The sequence below is a fragment of the Porites lutea genome, chromosome 14 (assembly GCF_958299795.1).
Source record: "Porites lutea chromosome 14, jaPorLute2.1, whole genome shotgun sequence".
NCBI lineage: Eukaryota > Metazoa > Cnidaria > Anthozoa > Scleractinia > Poritidae > Porites > Porites lutea.
The window spans coordinates 6,670,266-6,694,274 of NC_133214.1; the positions used below are offsets into that span (position 1 = coordinate 6,670,266).

General features: G+C 39.3%; 1 protein-coding gene, 1 long non-coding RNA gene and 1 pseudogene across 2 annotated transcripts in view; all 3 read left to right on the forward strand.

The window, feature by feature from the left end:
• Nucleotides 1-24,009, forward strand: part of LOC140924628 (uncharacterized) — a 302,908-nt gene that overhangs the window by 139,307 nt on the left and 139,592 nt on the right. The window lies entirely within an intron of this gene.
• On the forward strand, nt 1,919-11,148 carry LOC140924678 (uncharacterized). Its single transcript, XR_012164310.1, has 4 exons — nt 1,919-2,118; nt 7,429-7,508; nt 9,499-9,555; nt 11,060-11,148. It is a non-coding gene; the product is annotated as an uncharacterized lncRNA (long non-coding RNA).
• Nucleotides 11,169-23,173, forward strand: LOC140924918 (uncharacterized; annotated as a pseudogene).

A 24,009-nucleotide genomic window follows, 5' to 3' on the forward strand; every position in this document is an offset into this window, starting at 1 on the left:
TACCAACAAAAATTACGTTTGTTTGGTTAAAGGATTTTGTGTGTAGATTGAAAACACAGAAGTGAAGGGGTTTGCCGTTCAAGTAAGATTTCAGGGAAATTATTCCCTTCCAGAAACCTTCAAGGGAATGGGTACAAGCTTTCGGCGCAACGATTTTTGGGATCGTTTGGGTGGACAAGCATTACTTATGTTTGGTTAATGGTTGCGTTGGATACCATCGACCAATAGAAAACTAACTAACGTTCAGTCAAAGGATCGCAAAAACTGTTGCATTGAGAGCTTGTACCCATTCCCTTAATAGTTTCTGGAGTGGGGAATTACGGTAACGTAAATAACTTAAAACCCACGACTTGTTCAGCGCAAATGTAAGCCACCTGATTGTTGGGTTGGAGGCCCTGGTTCAAACGAGATCGGCCGAGGTTTTTAAAAAGGGGCGATATCCTACTAGAATTGCACGAAAAATCTTTGCTTTAGCTCAGGTGCTCGTGTCCATGAGCCTGCGATGCTGAGGCGTTGGCCTTGTACCTACCAACACCCCTCATTCTGAATCGCGGTAATAGACTGGAACTAGCTTACGATTGAGGCTCTTACATCTTATTTACAATAGAAATCTCTTCTAGTTAAAAGGTTGCGTAAATGAAGTCTCTCTGCTTTGCGAAAAGAGCTAGGAACCTACTCCTGTTTGTGTGGTCTAGTTGTCATTGTGGGTGTCAACGAGAAGGAAGTTATATCAAAAGGGAGGGTGGGTGTCCTGTTTCATCATTTGCCACTTTGGTAGAAACTCAAAAGAAGCGACATTTAGAATATGACAACTTTATTTCTCACATCAACCCTGACACAATGCAAAAAAAAAAAAAAACTTAACAAACCCTCGCTCACAACATAGCCCTTCATATTCTGTCATCAGTAATCGTAAGGCTCAGTTCGTGACCCTCTACAGTTCACCGTGTACAAGAACTTTCCAGATAGTTTGGTCTTAAAACATTGTCACATCACTCTGTCTTATTTAGTTCTTCCAAACCCATTCATAGCATCGGATTATCCATGTTGAAAAATAAATAAATAAATAAATAAACCCTCGCTTATGTTAGTAGGACTATAACAGAAAAGTAATAGCGGAATAAAGCCGTCGACACGCAATCCTAACAGCTGCGCAGTTATTTATTGTCCATTAGAAGACCTGTGGACTCTTTCTCAATGACCTCATTGGCATCACCTTCTTATTTTATTTTAGCTCTGTCAAAAGTCTATTACTCCTCCCGGGGGGGGGGGGGGGGGGTACTCCCAATAATGGTCTATATCGGGAGGTTCCATGGCTTCCGCCCGAGAGGATTTTTTTTTTGTTCAGGCTTCAGGTATATGAATGGATGGGGATTTCTCCAAGAGAAGCACATTAAAGAGTAGGGAAAACTATAATTTTTTTTGATCTTAAAAAAAAGGATAAATAACAGATGCATTTTGTAGCTGTGAAAGAGTCACAAATACCTCCTGGTTTACTGTTTTATTTATGATCTCAAAAAAAAAGTACATTTACGGCAGTTAGAAGAGATGTCATTTGTCAATAGAAGGTATACGAAAAGGGTACCTTTTCCTGTCAAAAATGGCATGTAAAAGGATAAGGGGGGGGGGGGGTGGAAAGGTTGGAGGAGCCTCTTCGTATTGCTGAGTGCTCCCCTAGCCCATTGGGCCATCATTACGTCACGCAGCGAGAAGCTGTGTGTTCTTTTGCTGCTTGTCATTGTCACGTTTTAAGCTTTTTGCGTTTTTTCGTATTCAATTGGAATACTTCCATTTTCCTTGCATCTAAGCCCCATGTCCGCTCTTCCTCCTTTACAAGTTCGATCAATTCTCACGTGACACGTCACATGTCAGCGTTAGACCAATTAAAACATTCTTGCACGATAAACCGGGGCGGAAGTTCTTTACCTGTACGCTGGTGAGAGAGAATCTGTCCAATTTCGTGCAGAATTTGCAAACTTCTAGCTGTTTTTATAAGTCTGGCTATCATGGGCTGACTCAATCTTCTCACCAAGTGTTTAATTATGTAGCTGTGACGAAATCATAGTGAAGATGGCTTCCACGTGGCTGCATTTTCGTCGCTGAATTCCTGAAGTTTAGGTAAGCTTATCGAGGTTACAATCTAACTTTGTTCCGTTGAATTCACAAGGCCTTTCTTAACTTTTTATGTTTGAGAAGAAAAAAAGCGCCTTATTAGTTTCGCAATAGGCCCTAAGGCATCTGCAAGCAATGATCTTTCTGCAGTCGAATACACGCAGTCGACAGATCGCGTGACTCTGAAGAACTGAAATTTATGCGTTTTGTAAATTTCAGGAGAAGTAGCCATACGTACGTTTTTCGGGCACCTAATTAATAGCGGTCATTTTGATTTGGCCTTTCGAAATGGCTAGACATTTTAAAAAGACATTTACAGTCACGTTTACGGCAGATGACAGACGTCAGACTCAGGTTGTGAGTTTCTCATATTAAGGAGTGAGCCAGGGGAATGAGCAGATAAAAACTTTGCAAAATAAAATTGCTTAGGATTACAGTCAACTCTCTCATAATTTACACCTCGCTACAACGGACACCTAGAGTTGGTCTTTGCCTTTCTTTATTGCTTTTCGTTGACTCCCAGTAAGATGTACACCTTTCGAACATGGACATGAAGCGCTGGTCCCAAAGTTGTCCGTCTTAGTGAGAGGAGAAAGAAAAATTACACGAATAGCATGTTTTGTTTTACAGCACGAAATTGTTTCTCAACAGTGCACGCTCTCATTGTTACTTTGAAGGCAATGACATCTAACAATAAAACTGTTCCTAGCCAAAATCTCTGTGCAGGCAACATCAGAAAATTTAGGATGTCAGAGGGTAACAGTGCCCTGTTGCCCACAAATATTGACTGACGACGGCCGTTACAGCAAAATCTACTGGATTTCCAGCTTTAAAATTTCCAGCTATACAAATCTCTTAAAGACTGGATCCTTGGGAAGCAGTTAATTTTGTTTCCTTTGAGTCGGGTAACAAAATTAACAGTTTCCCTCGGGATCAGTCGTTTAATAAGTGTTTAATGTTTTCCACTATCTAACCATACTCTAGCTTGGTTTTCATTTCCCATGGAAAGAAACCTAGTTAATAGGGCTTATGGATTAGCTGAGTGCATGTGTCTGTGAACTTTTAAATTTTTCTCTTCTAAAATGGTCATTTTCTTTACAAAGTCTGTATTGTAATAGCAGCTCAATTGTAAAACCAAAATTAATACTAGCAATGAAAAATGACCCACTTTCTGATGCAGCCACCTCGTAAATTGGCCAATCAGCCCTAGAAATGGTACTGAAAAATGGTGGGTGTGATCATTTCAGTGTAACTGAATCTGCTGGTGGTGTGAAGTAAAGAAAATGGCATTTCTTCACAGACACATGCGCTAAGTGCAAGCCCTAGGATTTCACGGTAACGAGTGTTTCCGGTACTGTGTCGTTAACCTGTACTTAAAATAACAGAACCGAAAAATAGTTTCTGAGTGACATACACCTGTATCTTGATATATTTAGACTGAGGGATCAAAATACACAAATATAGTATTTTTCCACTCGGATTCCTAACTAGTAGAGCAATTCTTTATGACTCAGCTGTGCAAAAACAAAATTTTAAAAAAACATTCGCGTTTTTCTATCGCCCACCATCTTGAATCATTCCCAAAGTGCATTGCACCACTGTTACTAATGACTCATGCATAAAAGATGTTTTACAGTTAACAACAGCAATTGTTATGGCTTCCAGTGCCAAAAAAAAGTTATGACTCCAAAAGTTTAAAACCAATTAGCATCTAGTCTTTTAGTCACAATTTCACCGTTCAAACTGACGATGAGGCACGAATCTCTTTATGAAAAGACAAGATCTGTAGCGAACATATTTTCAAGTGAGGATAATTCTTTAGTTGTCTAAGTTGGATTGACGAGGAGTCTGGAGTTTTTGACACTTTAGTGCACACACATTTAATAGTTAAATTGACTTTAAAGCTTCTTCTGACATTTTAATAGACACTGATTTTTTTTGTAAATAATAGTACACACTAATGTTCTTTAATTTTAAAGTATGTTAAACAACATGTTTCAAGTAAAATGTTTCTGTACATTAGAAGAAATAAAAGTGGGTTCCCACGAATTTTCATGGAAGTGGAAAATTGTTACAGATAGCTTCTCATGATCTCTGGGCACGGAACCGAAAAATTGTTATCCAAGGGATTTGAAATCCTAGGGCTTGTAAGTGAACTCATTTACCTTTGGAAATCTTGAAGGAAGGTGGATCCATGATGGATTAGATGTGAAGCACACGTTTAGTTTACCATAAGTTAAGTTTTTTTACCCCTCTACGTAGAGAACTTCACTGTTTTTTTTTTTAAATAATTTTACGTTTATTGACAAAACACATATTACAGTTGCAAAATTTAAAACTGAAAGAAAGTATATAACGATATTACAGATTGGATCAAAATTACGTAAAGACGAGAAAGAATAATACAGCAGTTGTGATAACTCGCACAATAACGTTAGACCTGCCAATTAACAGATTATTCTGGTAAGATGCATGGATACTTACTAACTAGTTGAAGGAGGGGGTTTTTCGAAATCGTATCTCCAACTGGTTACCAGTTTAAGCGTGTATAAATTTTAAGATTCTTCTTATTACAGTTAAGATACTTCAGGGTTTAGCACTGAGCTATCTCAAAAAATTAATTTCTATGATGCCTGCTTCACATTATCAACTAGGGTATCTAAACGATAGTATAATGATGCGGCACATTTTGTTGATACTGATGTGGAATGTCATGTTGGAAAATAATAATTACTATCGGTCTATAGAAAGAACTCATTTGAACCTTGTTTAGAAAATGATCAAATGGTTATCAACTCTGATTTCTCACAGTACATAAATTGTAGCAAATGATAGAATTGAAATGATAAATTGTAGCAAATGATAGAAATTCAGATTGTTTATCCATATATTTAATATACGGTGTACTATCTTTTCTCTGGAAACATGATACTTTTCTTGCTGTTTATAAATGCACTTTATTAAATAACAGTTATTTAGGTAAATATTTATAGAAAACAACAACACAAATAAGCAAACAAAACAAAACAAAAAAGGAAAAAAAGATAAGGTACTGAGTAGGACTTGAATGCTGCACCTTCGGCTCGAATTGCGTTACTATATGTTACCACAATTATAGTCTAAATACCTTATTTATCACTACACCACAAGGGCTAATTACGTTACCTTGGAGAAAAGTCTTTAGTTGAATGCTTTTTCCATGCAACTTCCGCCAGCAAACGGCATTTAAAGATGATCGAGCCGCATTAACAGAGCTATCGACAGTAAAAAAAGCAATGTAAATTCCATGGTAATAATTCAATGAAAGACCATAATTATGCTTTGCAAAACGCCCACAAATGTCCTCGTCTGCAAAGGAGGATGCAAAACATATGTTTTGTTATCTCAATTTCTGCTGCTATTTTGAAGCTAATGGTCAAAATCACATCCATTTCCAGCTCATACACGTTCTGAAGAATAGCATGGCATGATATTTTCTCACTATCACAGCACCTTCTAGCAAGCTGGAATTTGTATATTCTCCGTGTTGCCGAGTCAAAGAGCAAATGCCTGTTAATGCCTGGACGAGTCAAATTAAAGGCTCTTTAAATCCAATCCCCAAGTTAACCATCGTACTCATCTAAAAGACTGTACTCCTGCGTATCTTACAGCGGTTACCACTAACACACGCTGTTGAAGGGTTTTTTTCTGTCTGTTTAAACCTGAGTTTTCGTGGACGTCAATCAACTGTTTCCATGGTTTTCCACGCGCTCTGACAGAGAAGGTTCCCTCATCGCTGAATGAAGGGCGAATAATTTTGAACGACGACGGCTTTTTAAATTATTTTATTAAGATGAAGGATTACGTTGTTAAAACAACGAGGTCTCTGTGAGCTGAGTGAAATAGCCGAAACATTCTCTATAGTTTACGTAAGGGTTTTCAGGTTGTTTATTTATTTGATGTATGAAAACACGGGAGCCGTGGACGACTGAATTGCCAAGAAGCTAGTATAAATTCAAAGAAACAAAAGATATCCCACCGAAAAGGGAAAAAGTTTCCTCTGAATGGAGGCTTTTTTCGAAAATGAATTTTACTACTTATCATTCTTCATGTTATTGAATAGAAACCAGAACTAGAACTCAGACGAGTTGCGAGCGATTGAGAAAGCTTATATGGTTGTAACTTACAGTGTGTAAATAGGTCGATAATTTGAGTTTCCTCCGAGAAACACTCGACAAATTCTTTCTCCTCGTAATCTTGACATGAAGCGGTGTCAGATCCTACAGCAAAATATTGCAAAAACGGCTGAAACACCGACATATTCTTCCGAGTGCTCAAGAAACAGAGAAAGAATCTTCTCTGGGCCAACACGTGAAAAACCATGATAACGGTTGATTGACATCCACCAAAACGCAGGTTTGAACCAAAGCAAAAACCCTTTGAGGGCGCATGTTAGTGGTAACCACTGTAAATTTGGTAAGACCTCTCACCCTGCTGTAGAAAATTTATTTCACCGAACTGCTCAAAAATGGCACAGCTAGCACTCTTTTAAAAAGTGGTGCAGTGCACTCTGGTTAAATGCAATGCATTCTGGTAAAAAGACTAGTGATGAATTGAGAATTTGTCCCACCTTATATTTTTCTCTTAAATCCTGATTATGTTGCTGCTTGCTTGCTGCGCTCGTTTTGTAGCAATTACATCATAATTATAATGGCATATTACTAGAAAGTCTGTGTTTTAAAACAAAAAAGACTTTGGGGGATCAATTGTTTATGGTGGCGGCCCCAGTCCTTTGGAACAATCTCCCCTTCGTGCCCATTAAGACAAGCCAAAAATATTGATTCTTCTAAACATTAACTTAAGACTTATTTATTTTCTCAGGCATTTTTTTAGATTTTAGGTACATTTTATTTTATTTTATTTTTATTTTTTAGTATTTTTCTTATTTTTATTTTTTCTGTTTTATTTTTTTAGAACACATGTATATATTTTACCCAACAGGTATATAACAGTATATAATTTTAACATTTTTTTATATACATTTTTTATAAAATAAATCTATTTTTATTCTTAAAGATGAGTTATTATTGTAATGCACTTTTTATTATTTCTATAGAAAGGGCGCACTATAAATAATAAATGTTGTTGTTGTTGTATGTCTTTGATGGGCCTGGGGAGGGAGGGGGGGGGGAGCGTGGGTTATTGTTTGGTGAATGACTGTACCGTCAGCCAGGCAGTGCAACAGCTCTGGCACTAAAGCAATAGTAATATGTAACTAAGGGAAAACTGCTCTTTGTCTTGACACTTATGGGCCTCAATTTCATTATATACATGTAGGTTACTGCTACCAATCAATTCAAATTTCATGATGTGTGGGTTCCAGAAGTCAATGATCCATGTACCAATTGCAAGCGTTTGTAAGTCATTTTAAATTATCTGATAATTTTGTCATAATCAGAATTTTATTACTGCAGAAAGAATGTTTGGTCTTGTAATATTAAAGTAAATTTCCTGTGGCAGTGGGTGGTGGGGGAGGGGAGGAACCCTAAATGGAAGTTTGGGTAGGGGTGCACTGCCATCCTGTTTAAACCAAAAAACCTTCTCTTCGCCACCCTGTTTAAAATAAGGAACCTCATTTCATTTCCTAAAACTGACATCGTGGGTTAGATTTTTTAAAAAATATTGGTGTCGCACTTGTAGACTGTAGATCACCAAATGATCACATCCTGTTTAAAGCTCAAGTTTAAAAAATAGCCACTTGAGGGAGTAGATGTGGTTTCAGTATTTGTAATGTAGATTACGGCGTTGATAGAGGTTTCATGATATTATCTCATGAGTTTTATTCGAAATGCCAAGGTCAGAGACTGGGTTCTTTTTCGAGATGCATCAGTTTTGATGGAACATTGTTTACACTGAAGTCTGGAAGTGTAACAGAGTGTAATCTGCATAGCAGGCATAAAAAGGATAGAGGGTGGGGGTGGGGAGTGGTACTCCCCTATAAGAGTGAGGGGGGTGCTCGTCAGAAAATTTTGAGAACAACCCTTATAGGGTACCAGAATCTTGCTTTATGGGCATGTCTGTTACAGATAATTTTTTGACTTGGTAAATTTTATTTTTCTATTCTTTTTGGTTATGACAGTGTATGCTAATGAATTTCAAACGAAGGAAAAACAAAGATTAACTGAAATATAAAATTAACTGCAACATGTCTGAAATTCATTTCCATCCCTAAGAGGTACCAATCCAGCAACAACAACTCATATTACTGGCACTGCAAATTTTAATAGTACATGTATATAAAGATAACTTTCGAACACTTTCTTGAAAGTAAATATTGTCATTAATCTTTATCTGGCAGCAGTTATTTAATTAGGTTTTAGCACCCTAAATGGTACCAGTCCACAAATTTAAACCCCTAAAAAATACGATGAGCACCCCCATCGCTTTTGTAGGGGAATACCCCATGGGATGAAATCAAGCGAAGATGGTTGAAAGTACGTCAAATGTTTCGTGAGTAGAGTGAAATGGAAAAAATCTTCAACGCTTTGATATAACACGTAAAACTGCACAAAATTGACGGAGATGGCTTCTTCTGGTGCTTTCACTGCAAGCACCAGAAGAACCTGTCATTTTTAAACAAGAAATATCTCATGGAGAAAATGCCATTTCTGAGCCTCTAGATTTCAAAATTTTTCTGGGGGTGCATGCCCCCAGACCCCCCTACAAACCTTGTGCCTTTGTCACTCATTTGCAAGTCACCCAACTTGAAAATATGCTCTGGATGCCGTCCCAGACAGTGGAGTCCAGGACTCCCCTCCTTGTGTCAGTATACCCATGGGATAAATACTCATTCAAAAAAAGCATTAATGCTAAATGAATTTGGGATGAAAAGCAGTTAATATTCTGAAAAATACACCTTTAAATGGAATGAGATTGTGTAGTTGTAAAGCAAATTTAGAAAACGCCATCTACATGTACCACTGCTTCATCTATATCTTACATCGTGGCTTTTCATTTTCGGTTTTTCAGTTTTTGTGGTTTCTTTCAAGATCCACAGCTGTAAAGAGTAAACCTGACTCTCCCCCCCCCCCCCCCCACACTCCCCCAACAAACACATTACTGTAAAAACGGCTTCCGCTTTAGTGACTTAGGTAAAAATTTGTTCTCAGAATGGATGTTTTACCAGTTTTCAACCTAGTTTGGTTTAGAGTTTTCTTTGTTACAAGCAGTTGTACACCGAATCATAATGGAGAAAAACCAGTCCGGTCCAATCCTAAAAGTTTGTTCCTGCAAAATAATATTACAAAAAAACAGCTGTAGACAGAATTAAACTCCCACAACAATAACATGTCAAATGGCATCACACCATTAAATATGTACACCATTTCTTTTTTGTTTGTATTGTAGTGTTCATGCCAAGGTTAAAAGATTTTTAGGATTCCTGTGATGTCCAGGCTAATGGAGGTAAGTTAAAAAATTGATCATCTGTTAGTTACGTATATAATAGTTCAGTTAAGGTTCCTTGGTTGTTCTTGATGTAATAATTATTGTATCTTCACTCTAAGAGCTAGCTGAAAGGTTTGAGGTTAATGAGAAGTTTGAGTTGTGGTTCTGAATTTGTTGGTGAAGAAGTAATGATCAGATCATGTCAGACTCTGGATCAGTGAAGTTCTGATTATAGCCCAGGCTATCTGTTCCATCACCTGATTTTCTTAGACAAGAAAATATTTATCACATTATGTACTGTCTTCACCCAGATCATTTATTTTGTGTTTGATGGCAACATACAGCTGTACTGCTGGAGGCAATGCTGTGCTTGAAAATTTAAGCATTTTAGCATTATGCTGTTGAGCTTTAGCCTTAAAACAACAGCATTCTGCCTAAAATTATGTTCAAAAAGTAGAATTATCCTTGACTGATCTTGGCAGACATGTATGCAACATTAATTTTTATTGTATCAGTTACAAACTTCAAACTGGCAGCCATGATGGATAGATAATTGGCCAGTCTTAGCAACCTAACAAAATGATACAACTGTGCAACAAGACATTGAAAGTAGCAATCAAGCCTTTGACTATGTCAATCCTCACTAAAAGCACATGGAAGTACAAATTTCTCAGTACAGTTTGGAAATATTACGATTGTTTTCATTATAATTCTCTTTATGCTGAAAAAAAAGGCAATTGTGCCGGCATTACTTGATTCTCCGACTATAGAATTATGCCCAAAATTATGCTGGCATAATTTACCTAACCCTAGTGGTGGACTAGCATCCCATTCCATGGGGGAGGGGGGAGGGGGTGAGTTCTGATACTCCTTGGTGCTTCATGCATCTCCAATCAAGATAATCCCCAACTATGCAGGCCTTTTGGCTTGTTTTAAGGACCTCTCTCATCCATGGTGCACTACCATCCAGTCCAGGGAGGGGGAGGTGGTGGAGTTGTTATATTCATTTGTTGTTGCTTCACGCTTCTCCAATGAAGGTTAGCTCTTACTTTGCAGGCCCTTTGGCTTGTTTTAACTACCTTTCTTTTTCATGGGGGTAGACTACCATCCAATCCAGAAAGGAGAGGGGGGGGGGAGTTGGAGTTGTAATCATCACTCCATGGTGTTTTATGCCACAGCATTGCTTTGCAGGCCCTTTGGCTTGTTTTAGGTCCATTGTACATCTTTTGGAATGTTGAAAATGAAATGAACCACTAAGCTTACGGATCCCCAGGCACTCAAGAAATTAGGGGGGTAATTGATGAATGTATAGTCCTCTCCTCTCAATGTGGCACTCAGTCTAAGCAGATGCAGAAAGGTGTTGTCAAGTCACTCTAGCAAAGTACACCTCATCTCAGTCAAATTTATATGAAAGGCAATCCTTGAATTTTTAAACTTACTTTGTATAATCTCAGTTTGTATGAATTTTTAAAACACATCTTTTAAGTAACCATTTAGTAAATTAACGTTACTCTTCTTTTAGGATTTGTCATCCTTTCCTAGCACAGCCTCTTCATCACAGGAAGACCATGAAAGCAATTCAGAATCCACTTCCTCCAGGAAATTGAGAGTCAAGCAGTGAATGGAGATCAACAAAAGGAGGCTTGTCAACCATCAACCGAGAGCTGGCCATTCAGTTGGCAAAACACCCCAGCATGGAGGTCAGCGTTTATCTTCCCAAGTGCAGCGAGGAAGATAAACAAGTTGCTGCAAGTCACAATGTTCATCTCATTGAAGCAGAGGAAATGGCAGGTTATGACAACCCAGTAGACTGGTTGTCCTCTCTACCAGACGGCCATGTTGTGGACTGTGTGATAGGACATGGGGCCATACTTGGTCGGCAAGTGCAGATTATAAAACGACATCATCATTGCAAGTGGATTCAGGTCGTTCATACAGTTCCTGAAGAGCTTGGTATGTACAAGTCCTACGCAGATGCCATTTTAAGAGGAGAGAAAAAGCACCAGGCTGAGGTAAAACTGTGTGAAAAAGCTGATCAAGTTGTAGCAGTTGGTCCCAAGCTGGCTGAAGCTTTCTCAGGTTATCTCCGTGCCTGTGGAAAGGATCAAGATGTCCTCAATCTTACCCCAGGCATCTTCTCTGAATTTTCTGATGTAAAGCAAGCCACTGAAGAAAGAAAAACATTCAGTGTCTTAGTATTTGGACGTGGTGACAATGAAGACTTTCAGCTTAAAGGATATGACATTGCTGCCCGCGCTATTGCTGAGTTGAAAGACGAGCCACAGCCCTATAAGCTGTTGTTTGTTGGAGCTCCAAGTGGCGAAGAGGAGAAAGTAAAAGATTTGTTACTCCAGCAAGGCATTGATCGCAGTCAACTAACTGTGCGTTGTTTTAATGAAAGCAGAGAGCAGTTAGCACAGTTGTTTTGTGAAGTTGATCTTGCTATAATGCCATCACGAACTGAGGGATTCGGTCTAGCTGACCTTGAGGCTATATCTGCTGGTCTGCCTGTGCTGGTTAGTGGGAACTCTGGTCTTGGCGAAGCCTTACAGGAAGTTCTCACTGGTTCAAATTGTGTGGTGGAATCAGAAGATCCTAAAGATTGGGCCAATGCAATCAAAGCTGTTCGGAAGAAAAAAAGGAAGCTGCGACTGAGAGAGGCCAAGCTTCTTCAAGGAGAGTATGCCACGATATACAGCTGGCAGGATCACTGTAACAGACTTGTGCAACGAATGCTTGCCATTTCTCAAGGTAACAGGTTCACTTTTAAATTCAAATTGGTCTTGGTATTGTGTAATCTGCTGGCATTAGGAAATGTACATGTGTAAGTTCACGCAGTTACAAAAACTTCACAACGACAAATTTGTCAATCTCTTTTTAATAACTCCACCAGAGAAGTCTGCCTGCATTTGCCAGTTTCAAAGAGTTTCAAAATTGCGATACCTTTCAACGTCTTATTCCCAACCCTGAGGGTCAAAAGTAACGAATTATTAATTTCTACATTTGTTTTTGTTTTTTTTTTATGTAGGTCCCAGTGCAGATGAGCAGAATTTATCTAAGAAAGCCACTGTGATCTGTCAAAATGAAAAACCCTCTCCAACTGAAAAACATCTTTATAAAGGTACACTTGAATCTTAGAAACATTAACAATATGTCCACAAGAGCAATTCATTGGTTTCTATGTAGGAAGGTCTGGGAGATGTACTAATTCCGTGTGGGGATGTTAAATAACTAAGAAATGGTCGAAGCATTGAACAAGACTCGTTTAAGACTGACTTAGGCTACGTGCAAACGGGTGCAACAACTCCCAACAATATATGTTGGGAGTTGTAAGCCAACAATGTTGCGTCCATTTGCACGGGGCGAAAAGTTTGACCGCCACTTTGCGCAACAACGTGCAACAGGGTGTACAAACGGACGCAACATGTAACATCCAACAATGTTGGGAGTTGTTGGTCAACAATGTTGCGTCCGTTTGCACGCAGCCTTACAAGCTCAAAACGTTTTCACACTGGTTACAGGTTAACAATGTTAGATGCCGAGAAATAATTAACAATTAGCCACCTCAGGCAACGTGAATATTGGCGAATAGTCACCGAGATGAAGTCGAGGCGACTATTCGCCGATATTCACGTCGCCTGAGGCGACTAATTGTTTTAGTATAATTACATTGATGATTATTCAAGAAAATAAAATTATTGATCAATTTCCGACTCTGAAACATCCACAAATCTGGCTGCCATTTTGAAAACTGCTAGCCTTCAATGTTATAATCATCGCGCGGTGATTATAGCAGAATGACGCGAAGCTCCTAGCCAATCATAGCGCTCTATTTTCGATAATCATCAATGTAATTATACTAATACTCGTTTCTGGTTTACGTTTTTCATGCTAAATAGGGTAATGGACCACAGCATAAGGAAATTGTATTTTATCATAGAGGCTTGGTTGTTTTGAATAGGTTATTTTAAGTGAAATTTTCAGCTTGGAACTTCTAAATGCTGACTATTGCCGGGGTATAGAGGTGATAAGTAACAATAGACCTCTTTAGCTTGTAGGGTTTATTTGCAATGCAGGTCATGTGGAAAATACTCTAGAGAACTGTTTCTTTTAATTTACATTTTATTCACGAGTCAAGTTCCCCTGGGACCTCTACTGGAAAAACAACATATACAAGCTAAAGATGGCTATTGATCGCCCAATGGTAATCTGGATTTCAGAATCCGAGAAACTTTTGCTGGTGGAATCTGGAATTCGGGAATTCTATTTTCATGGAATCCTGAATCCTGGGCCTTAGAATTTAAGGATTGGAATCCTAAATCCATTACCTGGAATCCGGAATCCACAACGTGGAAACCATAATCCAAGAGTTTCTTAATGGCGAAATTGACCTGTCCTGTATTTTTTTTGATTCATTCAATTCAACAGAGTTTTGCAGCGTCTGGAAATTACAACCTTCAAGGCTCGAGTGCCAGTCAGACCTTTTTCAAGCTTTGTTAATAGAATGGCGACATTTAGTTCATACAATGTTTCATTTTTAAAAATTGCAAATATAATAGATATAAAGATGAATATCAGTCTATGTAGCGTAAAGGTAAAAGTTATTATTGGGGAAAAATACTAAAACAGTATTTGATTGGATTTTAGGTTTGACAAAAAAACTTCAGAAAGGCAAAAGGTCGTTATCTTCAAGTAACATTCCAGCTCCAAAATACCCAAGGCTGTTGGAAGATGAAGGTAAGGTTAGTTTTTGCTCATTTTCGAATAGAGGTTAGTGTTTCTTTTCATATGTACGTGTATTTATGTACAACTGTCTTAGTGGGGAAGACTGTTGTTCAGTCAGTGACACAGGCAGCTCCTACAAAAATTCAAGTACTCCCCGAATAGGAGTTGAACCTATAAGGTTCTGGTTACTGGTCCAGATGCTCTACTACTGATCTATAGAAGACTGGTGGTAGCTAAGGCCACTAAACTAGGTTCACGTGACAAACATCCTGCACACTGCTAGGACTATTGTAGGACTTGTATCGAACAATGCATTGGAAGCAGCATCCAGCGATAACATGATGTGGAGGATTTTGCGTTTCTTGATTGAGGCTTTCTTATGCCCGCCCCCTCTGCTTCCGCTTTGAAGTTGGACACTCAAGGGGCTCGAGTCGCTCTCAAATGCGCTTTAGAAAGTTGTACGCTTCTCACGTCTGACCACGGGCGTCCCAATGCAAGCTCATGTTATGAGTATGGAATGCAAACTAACGTTGTCGTACTTTCTCGCAAGAGAGTCTGTGTCGCGTCATAGGCGACCGTTGAGACGTTGTATGAGAAATAAGATACTGAGGTCTGCGAATGCTAAATATCATTATATTTTACCTTTTCTTCTATAAAATATATAAAGGAGACTTACCATTGATTTATTCCTGTATTTTTTGCTGTGAATTCATCGATTTAGTCAGGTTTTTTCGCTGCTACTTTGTGACCCTTGTAACGCCCTTCATAATACGTAGTAAAGGCCGCACAGGAAAACAGCCGACGGTCCGGACCTTGTCTTCTCGAAGGTGGTTTGCGGGCCCGAAACCCATCAGATCACAATGTTTTTCGGCCAGAGGCAAAGTTGTAGCATCTCTACACCTCAGTAAATCACTTAATGTTTAATAGCGAAATATCCCCACGCATGTTTCTGGAAATTATGCATTTTCTCGCACCATGTCCAAAATACCTTCTTTGGCCAGATACTGTGATTTCGAAAGTGGACACAGGGCATCGATCCGAGCCCAAATTTCCCTCGACCAAGGGTGGCTCCATGAACTGAACAGAAATTTAATTTCAAGATTTTTTGATAGTTCGTTTTCACGTGACAATAGTCATTCTTTGGGTTTATAATTTCAACAGGTAAAACTGTTATTGATATCCAAACTACAACAACTGGAAACGTTTGTTGTGGCTTTTCCTTGTTGACTGAGCCACCGTCCGAAAGCTGAAAGGTAAAACGACGAGGGAAAACTTTAGAAAATAAGCAAAATAGAAAGCCATGATTTCAGTTCTAAATTTAGAAAATAAACACGATGATAAAACATCTGAAAATCGCACTTGATTCTAGTCAGTGTCTATATGGCGCAAAACAAGGGGAGTGGTCACAACATTTCCCATTATTTGTACCTCATATGTTTGATATCATGGCAAATGGAACTTTTTTGAAAAGTGGACAAGCTACGTTAAATTTATTACTTACAAGTACACCATACGGATGTTAATTGATAACTGCATTTTTCTACACTGGCTCCAGAGGTTTGTTTTTCAGGAATAACAGGTAACAAAAAAATTCCTCTGTCACCCAGGGTAACATTTTTAGCTATTTTTTTTTATGAATTTGAAGGAACGCAGTCGAGAGTTTCTATTAACAGGTTTAATGGTTTGAATTCTAATAAATACAGAACACCAGACCGGACAGAGCGGTTGAAATCCAGCCTAGAACTACACTGTAAAAACTAGTCGGCCCGGGAAGCGGGAAAAATTAGCAGTGTTTTAATATCAAACAAATGTTAAATTCCCCGCTAAGTCCCGGAGTTCGGGGGGCCGGAGTTTCATGCAATTAACTGATGCATAATGGGCCCAGGCTGTGATACAAAATTGTGTTAACCTACTTTTTTTGTAGGTCCCAGTGAAAGTGAGCTGCATTCATCTAAGAAAGGCCCTGTGATCTGTCAAAATGAAAAACCTTCTCCTTCTGAAAAACGTCGTCTGAAAGGTATCTTTAAATCTTAGGGTGCGTTCTATTCAAGATCAGTGATCGGAGATCACTCGGATCACAGCACATCAAAGGAACCGATGAAACCACCTTGGGGAAGGATTTATCGGTTCCTTTTATGTACCATGATCCGAGTCATCTCGGGTCACTGATCCTGATCCGGATCATCCCAAAGGAATGCACCATTAGAAAGTTGAGAAATATTTTCATAAGAGCAAATAGTTGGCTTTGAATGTTCAATTCTTCTATTTCTAATTACTCGTTGAAAGTTAAGGTTAGCGTAGAGATAACTTTGTATAGGACGTAATAATATCTTCGTGACAAACGAGGATGTTTCGATCGTAATATCATAGGTGACAAATAACGCCTTAATTTTGGCGCAATTTTCAGCGTTTATTTGTAATTTCACATGTGAAATTACAAAATTGCCATGGCTACCTCAGTTACCAACCTCAGTGTCAAGATAACGACGAAGTTTTAAAATGCTGTGAATGAAGATGTCAGGGCACAAAAAGACGCTTTAGAAAACCTGAACACACGAAAGAGCACATCTAGAATGATTCTAACAGGTATTTTGTGGAAAAATTGTGAAAATTCTGATCTTAAGCCAGATTTAAGGTTTAAACATTTGAGAGAGTGAAGTTCTCAATCGATACGATCCGGGATAAACATGTCAAAAATTTACAATTGCTAACGTGATTCGTCACCCATGATATTAATAGGCAATGAAATGGTATACTCGTGAAATTATAGGGAATAATTTCACTTGTCACCATTTGATTGCACATACTGATCAATGTTTTAAACGGTTATTTTTATTTTTCACGTTGCTGGCTAGGACCAAGTGTCGAAATTTGGCTAGCCTGCGAACTAGCTCTTTATTCAATGGGGCTAGCAAGGGAACGCTCGGGCAAGCGGCAAAGGGAACGGCTTTTGCGTGACTTCTCGCGACTCCCCCAAATGAAGAGTCTGCTCTCAGGCTAGGATTTGGCTAAATTACGTGACAAAGCTATTTTAATATTATTTTTTCAAACCTGTGTAACGTGGCAGAGGTGATCTAGTCTAAGAGAATTCGTCTCCCACCAATTTTGCCCATGTTCGCCGATTTGGTCCTGTGTTATCTCTCCCTTTAATTTCTCCGAGAGGTTTTTCCTCAGCTCCTCCACTTTTCCCATCTCGTCAAAGGCCAACTCAAATTCCAACTCGATCTGGAACGGACGAACACCAGTCGCGTTTTTTCACTGTTAGGTGTTTTTTGGGTAAAAAGTACAGTTACAATTACATGCAAAACTGACGCTTTTTATATCGTATGCTCGAGGGTCTATGTGCAAGTAGCCGTCGCTGCTTACTTCAGTCATGTGCATCAAATGTTTCAAGCCTCATGAATAATGGATATACTTTTAGACATGAGTGTGGTTCATGAAACCACTAAATCTAAAATAATAACAAAATTTACAGGCCTTAGAAATGTGATATTGCTCAGTAGGCTATCTGCCCTCCAACTAGCCTGGCACCAGGCTCCGTAGTGGGGGAAAAAGGCAAAACAGGGGTCAAATAGGAAAAATATCGGCGAGCAAAGCGAGCCGAGCGGTATCTTGGGGAGGATATCCTTTCCCCTCGCCTGACTACCTCTCGGCTTGCTTCGCTCACCGATTTTTTTATTTCACCCACGCCGATTTTTTCTCCTTTTTCCCACAATGCGGAACCTGATCCCAGGCTACCCTCTAACTCTTTGTTTGTCAGTGTATGCAGCGTTAAGAATACGTCTTCTTAAAAAAGGTCTGGTAAAATGCTTTTGTGATACTTATTTGGGGATAAGATAAAATTAATGTCGGTAATTGATTTACTTGCAGGCGTAGCAAAGAGATCCACGTTCTCCAAAAAAGTCAAAAGGCCATTATCTTCAAGTGTTGTCCTTGCTCCAAAACAAATGAGACTGTTGAGAGATGAAGGTAAAGGTTGTTTCTGGCTTATTAAGAATAAGTGTTGGTATTTCATCACATGTGTTTAAGATAGTTGATGAAAATTTTCTCAATAGTAGTATGGTGTCGCCGGCTTTATTATCTGCTGAGCTGACAAAACAAGATTGTGGTGGTACTTTTGCTATGGTGAAGATTCAAAATCTTGCTCTTCGAGCATCAGCCCTTATATGGATTCCCTCTGACTAAAGGGTTAGCGTTGGAAAAATCTGGTTTTGAATTCTTTTACAATGAAAAATTGACTTTTAACAGTCAACTCGGTTGATAAAACCAAATTATTGTCTCACTTTCCTACCGAGACAGAGCCACACTTTCTTAAGAAAACAAGCTCTTTTCTAATCTAATACTCGGTTGTGACCAATCACGTTTCTTAAGTGATGAAAGCGACTGTAGTGTAACATCCTGCAAATAGGTGCTTACATGTTTAAAAGTCGGTTTCAGTCTCTATTTTCTGTTAGACAATTTAATGCTAACCTGCTAAGGTATCTTCCCCTCCCTGCCCTCAGTCTGTAATTCTTGTCGTACAAGTAAAATCAAAAAGTACTGGTCATCAAGTGATGAAAACCAGAAATAAACTAACATTTGACTCAGAAATTTATAACGTATAGAGATAATATATCTTTCATGTGCCCACAGGTACAGAAAAGTCAGTTGTTGTGAAATTGCTCAAAGCTGAATACGAGAGACGATCTAAGTTGATGCCGCTTTCTTGGTTTAACACCATCAAGTTACCCCTTGAAAACGTATACACGAGGTTGAAAATTGTTTCAAGAAGAAAAGCAGACTTTCAGGTAGAAAATGTCGAGATGGACATGTACAACATCTTCAAGGCTCCTGGCAAAGGTGTTTTGACGCAACTAGAGGGACGCCCAAGCATCATCTCCCCTTTCGAAAACCCCTACACAAAATTGAAAGTTTTTCAACCAAGGAAATTTGGAATTCAGGTGAAAAATGATGAGGTTGACATGTACGACATCTTTAAAGATCTTAAAAAAGGTGAGGATGTTATGACGCTAGTAGAGGGAAGTCCAGGAATCGGTAAAACTACGTTTTGCCTTAAACTTGCCTATGACTGGGCTCGTGAAACGGTACCAACTAACTCTTCTTTTCCCAAACTGGAATTTGTGCTACTCCTTAAATGTCGGGACATAGATAAAGATATAATGGAAGCTATCAAAGAACAGCTTCTGCCTGAAGATATGGAAGAGGAGACCTGGACGAAGTTCTCTGAGTTCATTAAGGATGTTCATAACCAAGAAAGAATCTTAATCATTCTTGATGGTTTGGATGAACTTCCCGAGAAATCGAAAAATTTTGTAGATAAACTACTTCGCAGAAGAATTTTGCCATTTTGTTATGTCTTGGTTACATGCCGACAGGAAAAAGGAATTGATGTGCGAAAGAACTTTGAATTTGATCTTCTTTTGGAGGTCAAAGGATTTACAGAAGATGATGCTTATTGTTATATCAAGAAGCATTTTCAAAATGTCGGTCCGAAGCATAGCTCGAAAGGAGAGATGCTCGCGAAGGAAGTGAAAGAAAACACGTTATTGAACGCACTCCGAAATAATCCGCTAAATTTACTTCTTCTGTGTGTTATTTACGAGGATTATGACGGAAAACTGCCAACTTCGCGGACTGAACTTTACCAAGTCATTGTCCAATGCCTTTTGAGACGATATTGTGCAAAACACAGCTTGGTGGTTCCAGAAGATAACACTTTAGAGAAACGTTTTGGCGAAGATATTCTTGCCCTTGGAGAGTTGGCTTGGACTTGCCTGCTGAACGATCGTCAATCTTTTCGCGAAGAAGAACTGGCAGAACGTGAGGTCAGAAATAAAACTTGGTAGCTCGCAGAATAGGCCTTCTTTACAAGGAAGAAAGACTGAAGAGGATCCTGAGGTCACAATACGAGTACTGGTTTCTTCACAAGACCTTCCAAGAATATTTGGCTGCCGCTTTTATAACGCAGAAGCTACAGAAAAGAGAGCTAAATGTATTTCAGTACACGACGTTTGATGATTTGGTCCAAAAATATCCACAAGTTTTTCTTTTTGTTTCTGGTATGCTGGGTGAGAAAGCAACCGCGTTATTCACCCAGATTGGGGAGCAGTTAAAGGAGAAGAAAGACTGGGACTGGATGAAGTGCAGCAAGCAGGCCTCAACGTTCTTTGTGGAAGGCTTTAGCGAAAGTGGACACGCTGAGCAAATGGCGGTTACTCTTTGTTCCTATATACCCTTCCCACAGCAAGTTGCAATTAACTTTCACGTATTGAATCACTTTTATGTTGCCGAGAACAATATATTTCAAGTTTTAAAGGCATGCAGAAGCTTTCGTAATTTACGACAGCCAGTTAAACTTACCATTCACGAAAGCACAGATATCGAGGAATTACATCTTACGCGCTGCGATCATCTTGCAGAGTGCATACAATCCTGCCCGCAGATACAGACATTTAGCATTTTTTCCGCTGTGGTGACATCACACCTAACCAACGCCCTACATGACGGCTTATCTGGAAACACGACTTTATCAGAATTTACTCTACGAATTTGCGGCCGTTTACCTTGTGACGCAGCAGTTGTCATCAGCGAATTGTTAGCTGCACGCAAAAAATTGAGGAAAGTAACGTTTCAACTCGACAAAGTGTGGGATGAGAACTGGGTCAGTGCCTTTGAACCTGCTTTGTCTGCGGACACTCCTTTGAATTCTGTGGACCTCCAGGTTCGTGGATCATTGAGTGATACTGCGGTCCATGGTTTAGGAAAGCTTTTATCAAATAAAGCTTTGGCCTCATTTTCCCTTAATATCTCTGGAGATGTGCAGGAATTTGTAACTGCTGTTATTAGCAGAGGAATTGCACAACAAACTGCATTCAAGGCATTGGCTTTTAGCGTTGACGGCAACCTTAGTCTCTTTGGTGTGAATGCTCTTCAAAACAGTCTTCTAGAAAATCGTTCTTTAAGCGATTTAGCACTGACTCTCCGTGGAGAGATTCCAGACAACTGGCAGTCTGTTGTGGAAAAGCTTCGTTCGGTAAAGAAGGGGTCAGTTAACTGTACTTTTCATCCAGACCCTGGCAGCAGTGTTACATGTAATCGAGTGGCGCATTTTCGTCCTGCTGTGGTCGAGAGCGGGTTAGTAACAAAACAACACTTTACTGTAGTTCTTTGGGGAGAGCTGCAGTGTGATGGAGCAGAAGATTTATGTGAGATCTTGGTGCATGTCCCCCTGACAAGCCTGACTTTGAAAGTGCATGGAAAATTAAGTGATGGTGTCGCTAATACTATTAAAAGATATATTGGACGACAAAATACACTATCCGCCATGACAATCGATACTTGGAGAAAGTTGGCCCCGGGGACAGGGACCCTACTTCAGAAACTATCAGATAAAAACGTAACTGTTCAAGTAAAAGAGCATGGCGTCTCTGTTGTTCCTAAGGAAGCGTGTAATGCTCTTGATGTCTGTATTGACAATCCTGCATCACTGACACCAGTGTTCTCTGAAGTTAAGAATACCAGAAAGGAGAGGATCAATCTTAAAATAATTAACGACGACGAAGTAATTAGTGACTGGCCGCGTCTGCTAGGTGATGCTTTGGCAGAAACCACATCACTAACCACGCTGGATCTTACAGTGAGCAACTACACAATGAATCCAGGAACATGGAAATACCTCGGGGATAGTTTGCTGCGAAGTTCTTCATTAACAGTCTTAAGTCTTACAATCAGCAACTACAGTAACATGGCAGAAGACTGGGAATACACGCTGGTCAACAGCTTGGCTAAAATGGCGTCATTAACTACACTTAGTCTCTCAATTGACGATCGTGGCGGAGGGGTGAAATTTGGAGAAGATTTGATGGCGGTGAAGTCCTTGTCTACACTTTCCGTCGTAATCAACGGTAGTAAGTTAACTGACTTTTGGGGTAAATTTCTGAGAAAATGTTTGGATGAATGCAATTCACTAACAAAACTCTGCCTTACAAGCAACGACTACACAGAACAAAAAGATAGCCCTTACGATGCCACCTTCTTGATCGATTCAATAGAAAAACCTGGGAGTTGGCAAGAAGGTCTCGCGTTTGGACTGGCATGTACCTCATCTTTAAAGGAGCTGGTCATTACGATTAACCACATCACCCGTACTTATTTTGACTTGGAAGCGATTTTCATTGGACCACTCTCAGTGAACAATTCAATAGCGTCCCTCACTGTGACAGTCAGTGATTACCAACTCTCGAGCTGTGCATTGTGGGTAGGCTCTCTGAAAAGTTTTATAGCGGAAAACAAGTCGCTAACTACACTCACTCTGACACTAAATGACTACAGTGATGGTAAACAGCATAACTGGCTTTATCCAGGTAGACGTGATGGTGATTTTCCAGAAAACACCTCATTAACTGAAGTCAATCTGACAGTCAACATCCGTCATGAAGTAAGTGAAGACTGGCTACCATGTTTTTGTGACTGTTTAATGATGAATTGCTCCTCCCTGAAAACAGTGAGATTGCAAGTCAACAACCATTGCGCTTCAAGCAATAGTCGTATATATGACTTAAGTAAACTTCGGTTAAAATACCGATCATTATCCACATTTGAACTCTCTGTAACTTTCTATGGAGAGTAAAATAAGGTTCAAAAGCATCATGACATTGTAGCCGGGTGTCGCATTGAAAGTAGACTTGTAGACGTAATTAGCGTAGTGAATACATGTAGGGAGAAAGTAAAAGTGTGGCTTAAAAAGAAAAGGATTCGAAGGGACAGACGGCAAGTTGCTGGTGCTGAATATATCTAACAGTCCTAACTGTTCATCAGTATAATGACCAATTAGTCAGGGAATTCAGCACAAAACGTTTTGCGTTCTTGCCTCTCGGTGCTGTATTCATAGACATTGTCAAGAAACTTTTTTTCAATTTGTCTCCCACTTCATAGGCCCAAATTGAAAAGAGATGCATAGCGCTTTCTACTATCTACTGGATAATTCCGCGATATCCAGTGGATAATATTGTCAGGGAAACAGCCTATAATTTTATCAAGTGCATTGAGGTTTGTCCCAGAAACTTACCCGATATACGACGATCCACTTTCGAGTTTTCAAGCAACTGTACATGTTACGTGTGAACATGTGTCGGCGCAAGAGCTATCGGAAAAGTGTGAACATAGCCTAAATGAATGAGGGAAATAGTTTATAACTACAGTATCAACAAAAATACTTGGGACACTTCCACCCAACGCTGTTTGTTCAGTTTTTGCCCGTCTCCTCGTCCTTCCAATGTTGTTTATCACAGTTAACTCACCAAATCTTGCACAGCAACATTGGGACGGCAAGAAGACAGCAAAGTGTCCCAACAATTTTAACTGAGACTGAAGCTTAATACTCTTTTGACTCTCTTGCCTTTTTCATTTTAAGCCACAACTTATACGTTTTTACTTTGGAAGCCGAGTGGAAATTGTAGTTAATCTTTTGTAGGATCTATTTAAGTGTGATTTAACTTCGTGTTTACACACGAGAGCCTTGTTTTTCAGGTGAACTTCATGTGAGTTTGACAGCTTATCTTAATCATTTAATTCACTCAATCTTCTTCTTATTCCATTTCTGTACATAAAGATACAACCTCCCGTAAGGGAATTCAATGTTTAGCAACCCTTAGAATATTGTTAATTCAGACAAGTACTATATACTTCACCCAGAGAAAAGGAATCCGGACGTTTCGTACCTACGGACGTTTCGTACCCAGACGATTC